The following is a 13,521-nucleotide window of genomic DNA, read 5'->3' as shown; positions in this document are numbered from 1 at the left end:
TGTAACGACCCGGAAAACCGACCCGTTACCGGCACTAGGGTCCAGATCGGCTTAAGGCCGCCGGGACCCGTAGCAAGCCTACATACATCCTGTATACCTGTTTAATCCCATACATGGTCAACAAACATACTTAAGAATTAAAACTTTTCTTTTTCTTCATATACCAAACTCAACCTGTGCATGCACTGTATTCATCATATACATAAACACTAATCCCTCTGTGGGATTTCATCAAAGCCTCTATGGCAAAATACATTCAGTGTTGAGTTGGTTCGCATATACATCATAAAATAAGATCATGTACATACCAAGGGATTAACACATACTATGGTCAAGTACAACTCTATCCTCAAAAACATAGTTACATAAACATAACTGTCAAACTTTACATTACATTCTTATCGTATATCATGTCCACATACTCTAGCTATTACATACATATGACTTGACTTCACTCTAGCCGACTTCTTGATCTCTCCTGCACCTGCAACTCTGGGGATAAGGGGAGTGGGGTGAGCTAAAAGCCCAGTGAGCAGAAACTAAAAACATTTGTTTTAATTCCACCATTTTTAGGTATATTATTATTCATTTTTATTTTTATTATCAAATAACTTTTATTTTCATTTCTTTTCTTATTCATGCTTTCATGTATGCGTCATAACACAAACATTCCACAACAAGGATGAACTTGTCACCATTTAGCCCCTATCCTTCTTACTTATACGTGCCGGGGGCGTAGAGCCGTAGCAGGCACACCCGGACTTCCATAAACAGTCATAGTGCCAGGGGCGTAGAGCCGTAGCAGGCACACCTGGGCTCACATAGGCTATCATGACATACAAGGGCTAATGGATCATTCAATGTTCATCCACATCAACAACAAATTATGCAATGCAACATATTCGTGCATTCTAATGCAAACAACCTAATATTGCATGGCATAATGATGCATGGGCAATGCTTTATGATTCATTCATTTATTCATTTACTTTAAAACTTATGGGGTGTTCCACTCACCTGGTAACTGAAGCTTGACAACGAACTCTGAACAACTATCTCACAACCGGGGGTCTCGGTTCCTCGGGTCCGAACCTACACAGGTGGACTCAAATGAGGCACCAAACATACATGAACGTGACTCTGAAAAGCTCCCCAAAAACCCCCTAAAACATCCTGAAAACATCACATGAAAACATGCAAGAAATGGCTGAACAGGGCACTTTCGGCGGCAGGTTCGGCGGCCGAAAGTCCCTCTGCAGCCGAAAGTCATGCAGGTTCGGCGGCACTTTCGGCGGCCGAACCTCCCAGACAGAGACGAACCTTGAGTTTCGGGGGCAGGCTTCGGCAGCCGAAACTGCCTCCACAAGGGGGTTCGGCGGCCGAAAGTCACTTTCGGCGGCCGAACCTGAGTTTCTGCCGAAGGGCAGAAACTTGGCTCCCTTGTGTCCACAGCCTCCAAAACGCCTCAAAACCTGCATAAACTTGCTTCTACTCATGCATACACATCATACAAGTTCCTAGGGGCCTCAAACAAACATATACCCCTTCTACAACATTTCAAACACACATCAAACATGCAACATTGTTCAAAAATCACATAAACCTAACATATGCTCAACTAATTCTAACATGCTTCTCTACCCCTTAAAACTTCATGAAACTCATTTAAAACATACATTGAGCTTAAGATCGGCTCTTACCTCTTGAAGATCGAGAAAGAGACGACTCAACTAGGAGATCCAAGCACGAGAGCTCCTGAGTTTCCAAAGCTCCAAAACTTGCCTTTAAAGCTTAAAACTTGCAATGTGGGTTTAAAACTCAAGAAAGATGGAGGAGATCTAGTGAAAGAACACAAGATTTGAGGAGAGGGGAGATCGGAAGCTTGCTGTGGCCGAAAATGGGAGAAAACCTCGCCCATTTCGGCTAAGGGTCCCTTTTATAGTGGCTGGCCAGGCCACGTTCGGGGGCCGAAGGTGCCTCCGCATGCATGCAAGGTTCGGCGGCCGAACTTGGAGTTCGGCGGCCGAACCTGCATTTCCCTCACTCAAAACTTTCGGGCGCCTAAAGTCCCTCCGAAAGCATGCATGTTCGGCGGCCGAACCTCAAAGTTCGGCGGCCGAACCTGGGTTTTCCTCCAAAGATTTTTCATGTAAAAACTCATTCAATTCTTACTTAAAAACATGAAATACATGAAAACATTTCATAAAATCATGGTTTTACCCTTCTAGAGATTTCCGACATCCGAGGTCCCACCGGACGGTAGGGATTCCGATACCGGAGTCTAGCCGGGTATTACACTACATGGGTGGACTCCAATGAGGGACCAAACATACATGAACATAACTTTAATATATCCCCCAAAAACCCCCTAAAACATCCTGAAAATATCACATAGAGATATGCATGAAGTGGCTGAACAGGGCACTTTCGGCGGCACCTTCGGCGGCCGAAAGTCCTGAACAGAGACGAAACTCAGGTAGGTTCGGCGACACCTTCGGCGGCCGAAAGTCCCAGACAGAGACGAAAGTCTCTTTTCGGGGGCAACTTCGGCAGCCGAATGCTGCCTCCACAAAGGGGGTTCGGCGGCCGAAACTCCCTTCGGCGGCCGAACCTGGTTTCTGCCAAAGGGCAGAAACTTGGTTCAACCGAACCTCTTGCCTCCCAAAACCTCCAATCATGCATAATCTCGTTCTACAACATGCATACCACACATACATTACACCTAGGGGTCTCAAACTATCATATACCCCGACTACAACACTTCAAACACACAAAAATCAACATACATTGCTCAAATCATCAAAATAACCCATAAACTCAACATATAACCTAACATGCATTTCTACCCTTAGATCTAGCATAAAACTTACTTAAAACACATGAGGAGCTTAAGATCGGCCCTTACCTCTTGAAGATCGAGAGGGAGACGACCTAAACTTGGAGATCCACGAAAATGAGCTCCTGAGTTCCCAAAGCTCCAAAACTTGGTTTAAATGTTCAAAACTTGCAATGTGAGTTCAAAACTCAAGAAAAATGGAAGAGATTTGGAGGAAGAACACAAGAGTTGAAAAAGGGAGGTCGGAAGCTTGCTGTGGCCGAAAATGGGAGAAAGCTCGCCCATTTCGGCTAAGTGCCCCATTTATAGGTGGCTGGCCAGACCACGTTCGGGGGCCGAATGTGCCTCCGCATCCATGCAATGTTCGGCGGCCGAACTTGACTTTCGGCGGCCGAACCTGAACTTCCCTAACTCATGCTTTCGGGGGCCTAACGTGCCTCCAAAACGCATGCATGTTCGGCGGCCGAACTTGACTTTCGACGGCCGAACCTGGATTTTCCTCCAAAGGCTTTTTATGCAAAAACTCATTTAATTTTCATACTTAAAACATTAAAATTCATGAAAACATTTTATAAAACATGTTCCTACCCTACTAGAGACTTCCGACATCTGAGGTTCCATCGGACGGTAGGAATTCTGATACCGGAGTCTAGCCGGGTATTACAATGGGAGCAGACTTTGTGTACCAGATGACATAGGGCTAAAAGGAGACATTATGAGGGAGGCTCATAATGCAAGATACAACGTTCACCCCGGAGCCACCAAGATGTATCAAGATCTGAAGAAAGTTTATTGGTGGCCAGCGATGAAGAAAGAAGTGGCACAGTTTGTGTCAGCCTGCGAAGTATGTCAGAGGGTGAAGCTTGAACATCAGAAGCCGGCTGGAATGCTTAACCCGCTACCTATTCCAGAGTGGAAATGGGAGAATATAGCTATGGACTTCGTAGTGGGGTTACCGGCGACGTCCAACAGATTGGACTCCATATGGGTGATTGTGGACAGACTCACCAAATCTGCTCACTTCATCCCTGTCAGGAGTGGCTATTCTGTGGACAAGTTGGCATAGGTGTATGTTGAGGAGATCGTCAGGCTGCATGGGGTCCCCGTTTCTATAGTATCCGATAGAGGGCCCCAGTTCACCTCCAGGTTTTGGCGGAGTCTGTAGAATGCCATGGGTACCAGGTTGGATTTCAGTACTGCCTTCCACCCCCAGACGGACGGACAGTCCGAAAGGACCATCCAGACTATCGAGGATATGCTCAGAATGTGTGTGCTGAATTTTGGCGGTTCTTGGAGGCAGCATCTACCTTTGGTGGAGTTTGCCTATAATAACAGCCATCATGCTAGCATCGGGATGGCTCCATATGAAGCTTTATATGGAAGGAAGTGCACGTCACCTGTTTGCTGGGAGGAAGTTGGACAGAAGGCCTTGGCAGGGCCTGAGCTAGTAGAGATTACCAGCAGGGTGGTACCCATAATCAGAGAAAGGACCAAGACTGCTGCAAGCAGACAGAAAAGTTATGCAGACATCCGCAGACGGCAAGTAGAGTTTCAAGAGGGGGATCTGGTATTGCTCAAGGTGTCTCTAATGAAAGGAGTGGTTCGCTTTGGGAAGAAAGATAAACTAGCCCCACGATACATCGGACCCTTTGAAATCTTGCAAAAGGTTGGGAATGTGTCGTACAAGCTGGATTTACCTGCTTCAATGGAAAGAATCCATCCGGTTTTCCATGTTTCGATGTTAAGGAAGTTTGTGTCAGATCCGGGCAAGGTTCTTAGTGAGCCTGATGTGGAGGTCCAAGAGGATCTCACCTATGTTGAACAGCCAGTACGGATCATAGACACCCAGATCAGAAAGCTAAGGAACAAGGAAATCCCGATGGTGAAAGTCCTTTGGAACCACCACAATATGGAAGAATGCACTTGGGAGACACGGGAGTCCATGCTCCAGCAATACCCTTATCTTTTCTGAGGTTTGTTCCTTGTGAGTTTTATGTGCTTTGTATGTATGATATGTGTATGCCATGCTATGTGCTAGTTGAGGAACATTCGGGGACGAATGTTCTTAAGGGGCGGAGAATGTAATACCCGGCTAGACTCCGGTATCGGGATTCCTACCGTCCGGTGGAATCTCAGATGTCGGAAACCTCTAGAAGGGGTAAAACCATGTTTTCATAAAATGTTTTAAGGTGTTTTATGGTTTTTAAGAGAAATAAATCCAAGTTTTGAGTGTAGAGGGCTTTGGAGACTTTACTAGATTCAGCCGCCGAAAGTCATGTTCGGCCGCCGAACATGGGGAGGTTTTGGGAGCGCTTTTGGCCTCCGAAAGCCTTGTTTGAATAAGCCAAGGTTCGGCCACCGAACCTCATGTTCGGCCGCCGAACTTGCATGCGTTGTGGGGGCACGTTAGGCCGCCGAAAGGTGGTAAGGACAGCCCTATAAAAGGACCCCATAGCCGAAATGGACAAGCTTTTCTTCCCGTTTTCGGCCAAGGTGAGTTCTCCACCGCCCCTCCTTTGTTTTGAGCTTCTCCCTTCGAGATTTCATGTTTTTCTTATGAGTTTTCACCTTGTTTTGAAGATTTTCGAGTTTAAAGCAAGTTTTGGAGCTTTGAGGTTCAAGAACTCAAATCTCTCCCATCTCCGAGCTAGGGTCGTTTTCCTCTCGATCTACAAGAGGTAAGGGCCGATCTTGAGCTCACTACATGTTTTTAACAAGTTTCAAGTTGATTCTTGAAGTAGAAATGCATGTGTAGGGTTTTATGATTTTTTAGGTTTATGTTGGTTTATGGACAATGTATGTTGGATTTGTGTTGTTTGATGTGTTGTAGATGGGGTTTAAGATAGTTTGAAGCCCCTAGGAGCTTATATGCTTGAGTATGTGTGTTGTAGAATAGAATTGTGCATGTTGGATGGATTGGGAGGCGTATATGCATAGAAGAGCTGAGTTTCTGCCACTAAGGGAGAAACCAGGTTCGGCAGCCGAAGGAACTTTCGGCCTCCGAACATGCTTGTGGAAGCAGCCTTCGGCTGCCGAAGCTTGCCCCCGAAAGGAGACTTTCGTCTCTGTCTGGGAGTTTCGGCCGCCGAAAGTGCCGCCGAACATGCATGAGTTTCGCCTCTGTCTGGGAGTTTCGGCCGCCGAAGGTGCCGCCGAACCTGCTTGACTTTCGGCTCTGGAGGGACTTTCGGCCGCAGAACCTGCCGCCGAAAGTGCCCTGTCCAGCCTTCCTTTGCATGCTCTTGCATGGATGTTTTGAGGTGTTTTAAAGGGTTTTTGGGGGATGTTTTTAGGGGTAAGTTCTAGTTGTTTGGTCCCTCATTTGAGTCCACCTGTGTAGGTTCGGACCCGAGGAACCGAGGACCCCAGCAGTGAGTTCAGCTGCTTCTGAGTCAGTAGAGCTTCAGCCAGAGGTGAGTAGAATAAACCTTTACGATTTAAAGCAAATAAATTATAAAGTTTTTAGCACGTTCATGCATCATGAATGCCATGTGATGAATTAGGTTGTTTGCATTAGAATTCACGAATATGTTGCATTGCATTTATGATGTTGATGTGGATTGGTTATTGGATGATCCTTTAGTCCTCATATGGTATGATGATGTTACGGCATGATATGGTATGGAAGTCCAGGTTGTACCCATTCTACGTCCCTGGCACTATGTAAGAGAAAGTCCAGGTTGTACCCATTCTACGTCACTGGCACATTGGAATGTTATGATATGTTATCTTAAGAGAAAGACCGGTTGTACCCATTCTACGTCCCGGCACTTTGGAATGTAGAGGACTATTGGTGACAATACCATCCGAGATGTGATTTGTTGTGATGTGTTGCATTACATGATGGCATGAGAATTTAAATGTTGTTTTTCATTATTCTGCTCACTGGGCTCTAGTAGCTCACCCCTTTTCCCTAATCCCCCAGGATTGCAGGTACGGGCTAGACAGAGAAGTCAAGAAGAGTAAAGTCATGTATTTGTAATAGATAGGAAGTGGACATGATAAATTGTAAGATGATGTATAGTTGAATAGTCATGTTATGTATAATGATATTGAGGATTAGAAGTTGTGCTTGACCCTATGGATGTTGTTATCCCTTTTATTACATGATCTCAGATGTTTGATGATGTATATGTGTACCAACTCAACGCATGTTATGTCGCCCATTGGGGCTTTGATGAGATCCCACAGAGGGGTCAATGTTATGGTTATGTTTATGTTTAGTGCATGCACAGGTTGAGATTGGTAAATGAGGAAATGAATGTAAGAAAAGTTTTAAATTTTTATGTATATTGTCGATCATGTATGGGATTAAACAGATTAACAGGATGCATGTTAGGCTTGCTACGGGTCCCGGCGGCCTTAAGTCGACCTGGATCCTAGCGCCGGTAGCGGTCCGATTTTCGGGTCGTTACAGAGACTTTCGGCTGCCGAACCTACCCCCGAAAGTGCCTGACTTTCGGATCTATAGGAGCATTCGGCCGCCGAATCTGCAGTCGAAGGTGCCCTGTCCAGCCTTCCTTTGCCTGTTTTGCATAAGTATTTTAAGGTGTTTTAGGGGGGTTTTTGGGGAGATGTTCAATGTTCAATGTTATGTTAGAGTATGTTTGGTCTCTCATTTGAGTCCACCTGTGTAGGATTGGACCCGAGGAACCGAGGTGTTTATCAGTGTTAGCTGCTTCAGAGTTAGTCCAGAGCTAGTCAGAGGTGAGTAGAACTGAACTTTATGTTTTAAAATAAATCAAATGTTTTAAACATGTTCATGCATCATGAATACCATGTTATGAAATAGGTTGTTTGCATTAGAATTCACGAATATGTTGCATTGCATAATTTGATAATGATGATGTGGATGGATATTGGATGATCCTCTAGCCCTCAGTACGATATGTTATGATATGATATAATATGATATGATATGATATGACATGAGATGGAAAGACCAAGTGTGGCCGTATCGCCCCTGGCACAGAGTAAAAGAAGACCGGGTGTGGCCTAATCGCCCCTGGCACAGAGTAAGAGAAGCCCAGGTGTGGCCGTATCGCCCCTGGCATAGTTGGACTTGTTATGATATGAGATATGTAAGAGAAGTCCAGGCGTGGCCATATCGCCCCTGGCATAGTTGGACTTGATATGATATGTAGAGGGCTATTGGTGACAAGTTCATCCTTGATGTGATTTGTTTGTGATGTGATGCATTTCATGAAAGCATATGTTTAAATAATTTTTATTACTGTTCTGCTCACTGGGCTTTATAGCTCACTCCTCTCCCCTAACCCCAGGTTTGCAGGGATAGAGATAGTTCAGGAGGTCAGCAGGTTATGGCTATGGTCATGTTTATGTAATAAAATAGTAGTGGACATGATGTAATGTAAAGTTATGTAATAATGTAAAAGGATGTTTTGTAAAGTAATGTAATGAGGTTTAGTATTGTGCTTAGCCCTAATGTTTATGGTTTGTCCCTGTTACACATGATCTTTATGTATGTTTTATGATAAGACAGGATGAACCAAGCTTGACGTATGATATGTTGATCCAACTGGAGCATTTGATGAGGGCTCCAGTAAGGGGTTTTATGATTGCAGTTAATGCATGCACAGGTCAAGCTTGGTATATGAGAAAAAGTTTAAATTTTTTATGTTTATGTTTGATCATATATGGGATTATAACAGTTGTACAGGATGTATGTTAGGCTTGCTACGGGTCTCAGCGACCTTAAGTCGATCTGGATCCTAGCGCCGGTAGCGGTCCGATTTCCGGGTCGTTACAGAGTGGTATCAGAGCCCTAGGTTCATATGGTCGGACCTATAGTGTGTTAGGCTCATAGAGGTTATAGAAGGGCAAACACAATAGGAAAAATCATGTCCACTAGGATAGGATATAGAGTCATGTCTTGTATGATGATGTGAATGCCATGATAATATGCATGTGCATTAATGATATGTTATGTATGTTATGTATGTGATGTATGTGATGTATGTGATGCGGATTCATGTGTTTCCACATGAACCATATGATGTTATGTTTATGTGTATATGTTGTGCTTTTCATAAAGCAGGATGAAAGGAACTTGTCAATCTGCACGATTGACTGGAGTACCACTAGAGAATGAGGGCATGGATGCCTATCCCCCTGCTCTGCAAAGGGCAAGGTCTTGTAGGACAAGCAGAGGAGGAACATCAAGGGACCCTAGAAGGTCTTTTGATGCAAGCAGGAGGAGATCAGTTCTGGGTGGAATGTCAGATGATGTGAGGGAAACAGAGGAGGATGAACAGAGAAGAGATAGTAGTCTGGGCATGAGTATGTCAGTAGAGGGTATGGGAGTGTCCCAAGGAGGCGCTCAGGCCTCGGGTTTTGTTCACCCACCCCAGTACCAACCCTATCCACAGGGCCCAGGGTATCCGATGGGGAGTACATTGGATTACTCCAGTTACCATCCATACCCCACCTTCATGCCCTATCCTCCCTTTTACCCACCGTACCCACAATACCCTATGTTTCCACCCTCACCCTTCTACCCAGGTCCAGCAAACCCTAGCCCAGGGAATGCTGCACCTCCTCCACCACCAACAGAACCAATAGTCCCTAATGTCCAAACACCCAAACCTAGCTCATCAGTTGGGGGTAAGGTGAAGATGACGGACTATCTGAAGTTGGATGCCCCTAAGTTTGAAACAGGTGATGACCCTTTTGAGTATCTCAGAACGGTAAAGATGATAACTGATGAGTTGGGAGCAAGTGACAGTAGAGCCATTCAGATGGCAGGGTTCACATTGAAATGCAAGAATGCAAGAGAATGGTTCAAAAACTATGTGGACCCAAGGTTGGAGAGCTTATCCTGGGAGCAATTTGTCAATGAGTTTGCAGGATGGGCTTTTCCAGATAGTTCAAGGGAGCTTAAAATGATTGAGTTTGAGCAATTGAGGCAGACAGAAGATATGAGTGTCGATGAGTACACCGACAAGTTTTTGGAGTTGTTGCCGTATGTGGGGCAAGCTTATGATACGGACTAGAAGAAGGATAGGAGGTATATTATGAGGCTTCATTCCAAATATTCCTCTTTGATCCAATCAGCAGAGAGGGAGAGCTTCCATACCATAGTGGATATGGCCCAGAAAATGGAGGCTAGTGCAATAATTGAAGGGAAGGTTAAGCAATATGTGGCACAGTCTTCAGGTCCCAAAATCCCAGGGACAAGCGATGTTAATCTCTCCCCTCTGAGCGAGGCTGTCACGAAAAGTAAAAAGGGAGACAGAGGCCTCAGAAGATCAAAGAAGAACAAGTTCTGGAACCGGATAAAGTCTGGTCTGGGAATAGGAGATAGTTCAAAGTAGTGTGAGCAAAAAGATGAAATTTCCTCAATAAGATATGTCTCAACAATTGAACCCTCAACAGAAGCTTTATTTTGACTTTTTTCTTCAAGTTAAAGAGGTATCTAATAAAAGAATAATTAGAACGTTAGTTAGTTTATTTGACATTTATTTACAATACACCATATGTAAATATTTAGTATTGCATTTACCGTTCAAAGGGATACATCAAACGATATTGCACAGGTCCACCTACTTTTGCCTCGTATGCCAAGTGAATAGGTAAATGCTCCACTGAGTCAAAGAAACCGGATGGGAATATCTTCTCCATCTTGCAAATGCTCTCAACAATATTTTTTTCTAAAATATTCAAATTTTCTTCTGTAAGTGTGGCTGCAGTTATGTCTCTAAAAAAATGACTCAACTCAGTCAAAACATCCCAAACTGCTTTAGGCAATATGTCACGAAATATAATTGGTATCAATCTTTGCATCAATATGTGGCAATCATGACTTTTTAATCCATAAAATTTACAATCATTTATACTAACAGACTGAGCAATGTTCGAAGCATAACCGTCAGATAATCTCAAATCCTTAAGCTGCTGACAAATTGACCATTTTTGTTCTTTATTCAAAGAATAAGTGGCTTTAGGTTTGTATACTTTACCATTATTATACAACAATTATAACTCGGGACGATTGCAATAGACTTTCAAATATTGTCTTGCCTTGATATTGTCCTTTGATTTGCCATTCACATTCATAACTGTGTAGAATATGTTATCAAACACATTCTTTTCTATATGCATAACATTCAAATTATTTCGAAGTAAATTTGACTGCTAATATGGAAGCTCTCAAAATATAGTCTTTTTTACCCAGTTATGTTGTACTCCAAACCCTGGTATTGTTTGCTTGCCAGCAGTTGCTCCAAACACAACATTACTCAACAAATTAACTCAATGTTGTATAACATCACCTGCCATACGAGGAGGAGGAGTTTTCTCTATGAAATATTTTCTAAATTTATCTTTCTGTCTTCGATATGGATGGTTAATAGGAAGGAATTGATGATGACAATAAAAAAAAGATGGCTTCCCACCATGCTGAAGTACAAAAGCCTTACTATTTTCCATACAATATGGACATGACCATGTGTGCTCCATCCAGATAACATACCATATGCAAGAAAATCACTTATTGTCCATAACAATACTGCTTTCATTTTAAAGTTTTGGTTAGAATTAGCATCATGAGTCCAAACTCCTTCATGCCACAATAATTTCAACTCATCAATCAAATGCCTCAAAAAAACATCCAAGCTTTTTCTAGGGCTTTTAGGACCTGGAATTACCATATTCAGAAACATGTAAAGTTTTTCCATTGCCATCCATTGAGGTAAGTTGTAAACTACAACAATTACGAGCCAACAAGGATACGGATTAGACCGTTGCCCAAAAGGATTGAATTCATCAGTACATAATCCAAGCCGAATATTTCTTGGATCAGATGCAAACCAATAGTAGGTGCGATAAAAATATTTCCATGTCTCACTATCAACAGAATGCACCATACAACCATCTACATGTTGGTTAAAAGCATGCCAAACCATATGTAGAGCAGTTTTGGATGACATAAAAAGTATTTGGAGTCTGGGAATCAAAGGTAAATATCGCAACACTTTAAATGGTCTCTTTTTCCATCGCCCTATAAATGATTGTATTGGTTTATATCGAGGGTGACCACATATTGTACATGATGTTCTGTTGATGTTTTCTTGAAAGTACAACATATAATTGTTTACACAAACATCGATTTTTGTATAACCAAGGCCTAGAGTGGACATCATATTCTTCGTATTATAAAAATTATCTAGTAAGAGGTTTCCTTTTGGTAGCATACTTTTTATTGTTCCCATAAACTTATTAAAACAATTATAACTAATGTGAAATTCTGACATTAAGTTCAGTAATTGAGATACAACAGATAACTTGGTATGATTATTGCAGCCTTCCTATAATAGCACATCCGCACAATGTAACAATTCATAGAATTTTGAAACTTCTAAGTTCGGCTCCATGGTTTGATTGCCCATTTCAAAACTACCAACTCCAAATGTACCATAATTTATATCCATTGCTTCTATGACTATGATTCTATAATCATTGACATTGTTGGTTGTAGCAAGATAATCAGTAGACTGTTCCTCAAGTTGTTTAGAATTTATTTCATGAGTGATAAATTCACCATGCGCAATCCACTTAGTATATCCTCCAACAAATCCACTTTTGCAAAGGTGATAAGTAACATCTTGCCTATTCTGAAATTTTCTATTCTGACACTTAGAACATAGACAACGAACTGTATCTTGGCATGTAAACTGTACTTGTGCATAGGCAAAGTTTAGAAATGTCTCCACTCCAATCTCAAATTCAAAATTAAGAAAGTCATTTTGATCTAGTCGCTCATACATCCATCCATCTACGATCTACCGACATGATAAATATATTCTGAAATATAAACAAATTCAACTCTAATTATATACTAATTTAACAAATCAAATACACTAATCAATTTAACAATACATATCAAAGTATAGTTGAATGAAGGCACGCAAAGTAAACCGACCAAGCTGAACTATACATATCAAAAGTTACAAAAATGAGTTTTTAGTGTTGAATTGATCTCTGCCACTAAATTTTATTTTTTTAAAATTGGAATATTATCGTAAAAGCATGCATGCTCAGCGCAGTCTCAAATAAAAGTAATCTAAATATTCTTCCACTTATTTTTTTAACAAAAAAAAACTGAATAATTTTTCATATAAAGGTAAGGAATTAAATAAATATATTTTATAAAGTTTTATGCATGAAATAGAAAGTAATTATTTTTCATATAAAGGTAACCAATAGTTATTGCTGCTAAGTGCAACATTCACAGCACAAGCTTGTTGCTCTGCTGAGTGCAGTATGCATGCTGCAGCACAGCAGCAACAAGCTTGTAAAAAGTGCTACAACACTTTTTCTTTTTATAACCAATGAATGCATCTCATTTCTTTGTAATTCCACATTACTTTTAACATAAATTTACAAGCTATTTTACTTGATTTATAAAAAATAGTAGCTTAATAATCATGTTCTCCATAATTTATGTCAACTCAAAACCCCAAATAAATAAATAAAGAACAAACACAAACAATTAAGCAATAAACCCATCAAACTCAATGGCTAAGTAACCACCTACTCTTTTTCAAAATTATTAATCTATTCATTAATACAAAATTAAAAAGTAGTAGGACAAGCATACATTAGGATCAACCAACCATTCCATCACTAACTTACATGGAGTGGCGATGATCGGCAGCTGCAGCGGC

The sequence above is a fragment of the Manihot esculenta genome, chromosome 2 (genome assembly GCF_001659605.2).
Source record: "Manihot esculenta cultivar AM560-2 chromosome 2, M.esculenta_v8, whole genome shotgun sequence".
Lineage (NCBI taxonomy): Eukaryota > Viridiplantae > Streptophyta > Magnoliopsida > Malpighiales > Euphorbiaceae > Manihot > Manihot esculenta.
This window is presented reverse-complemented; position numbering follows the sequence as displayed.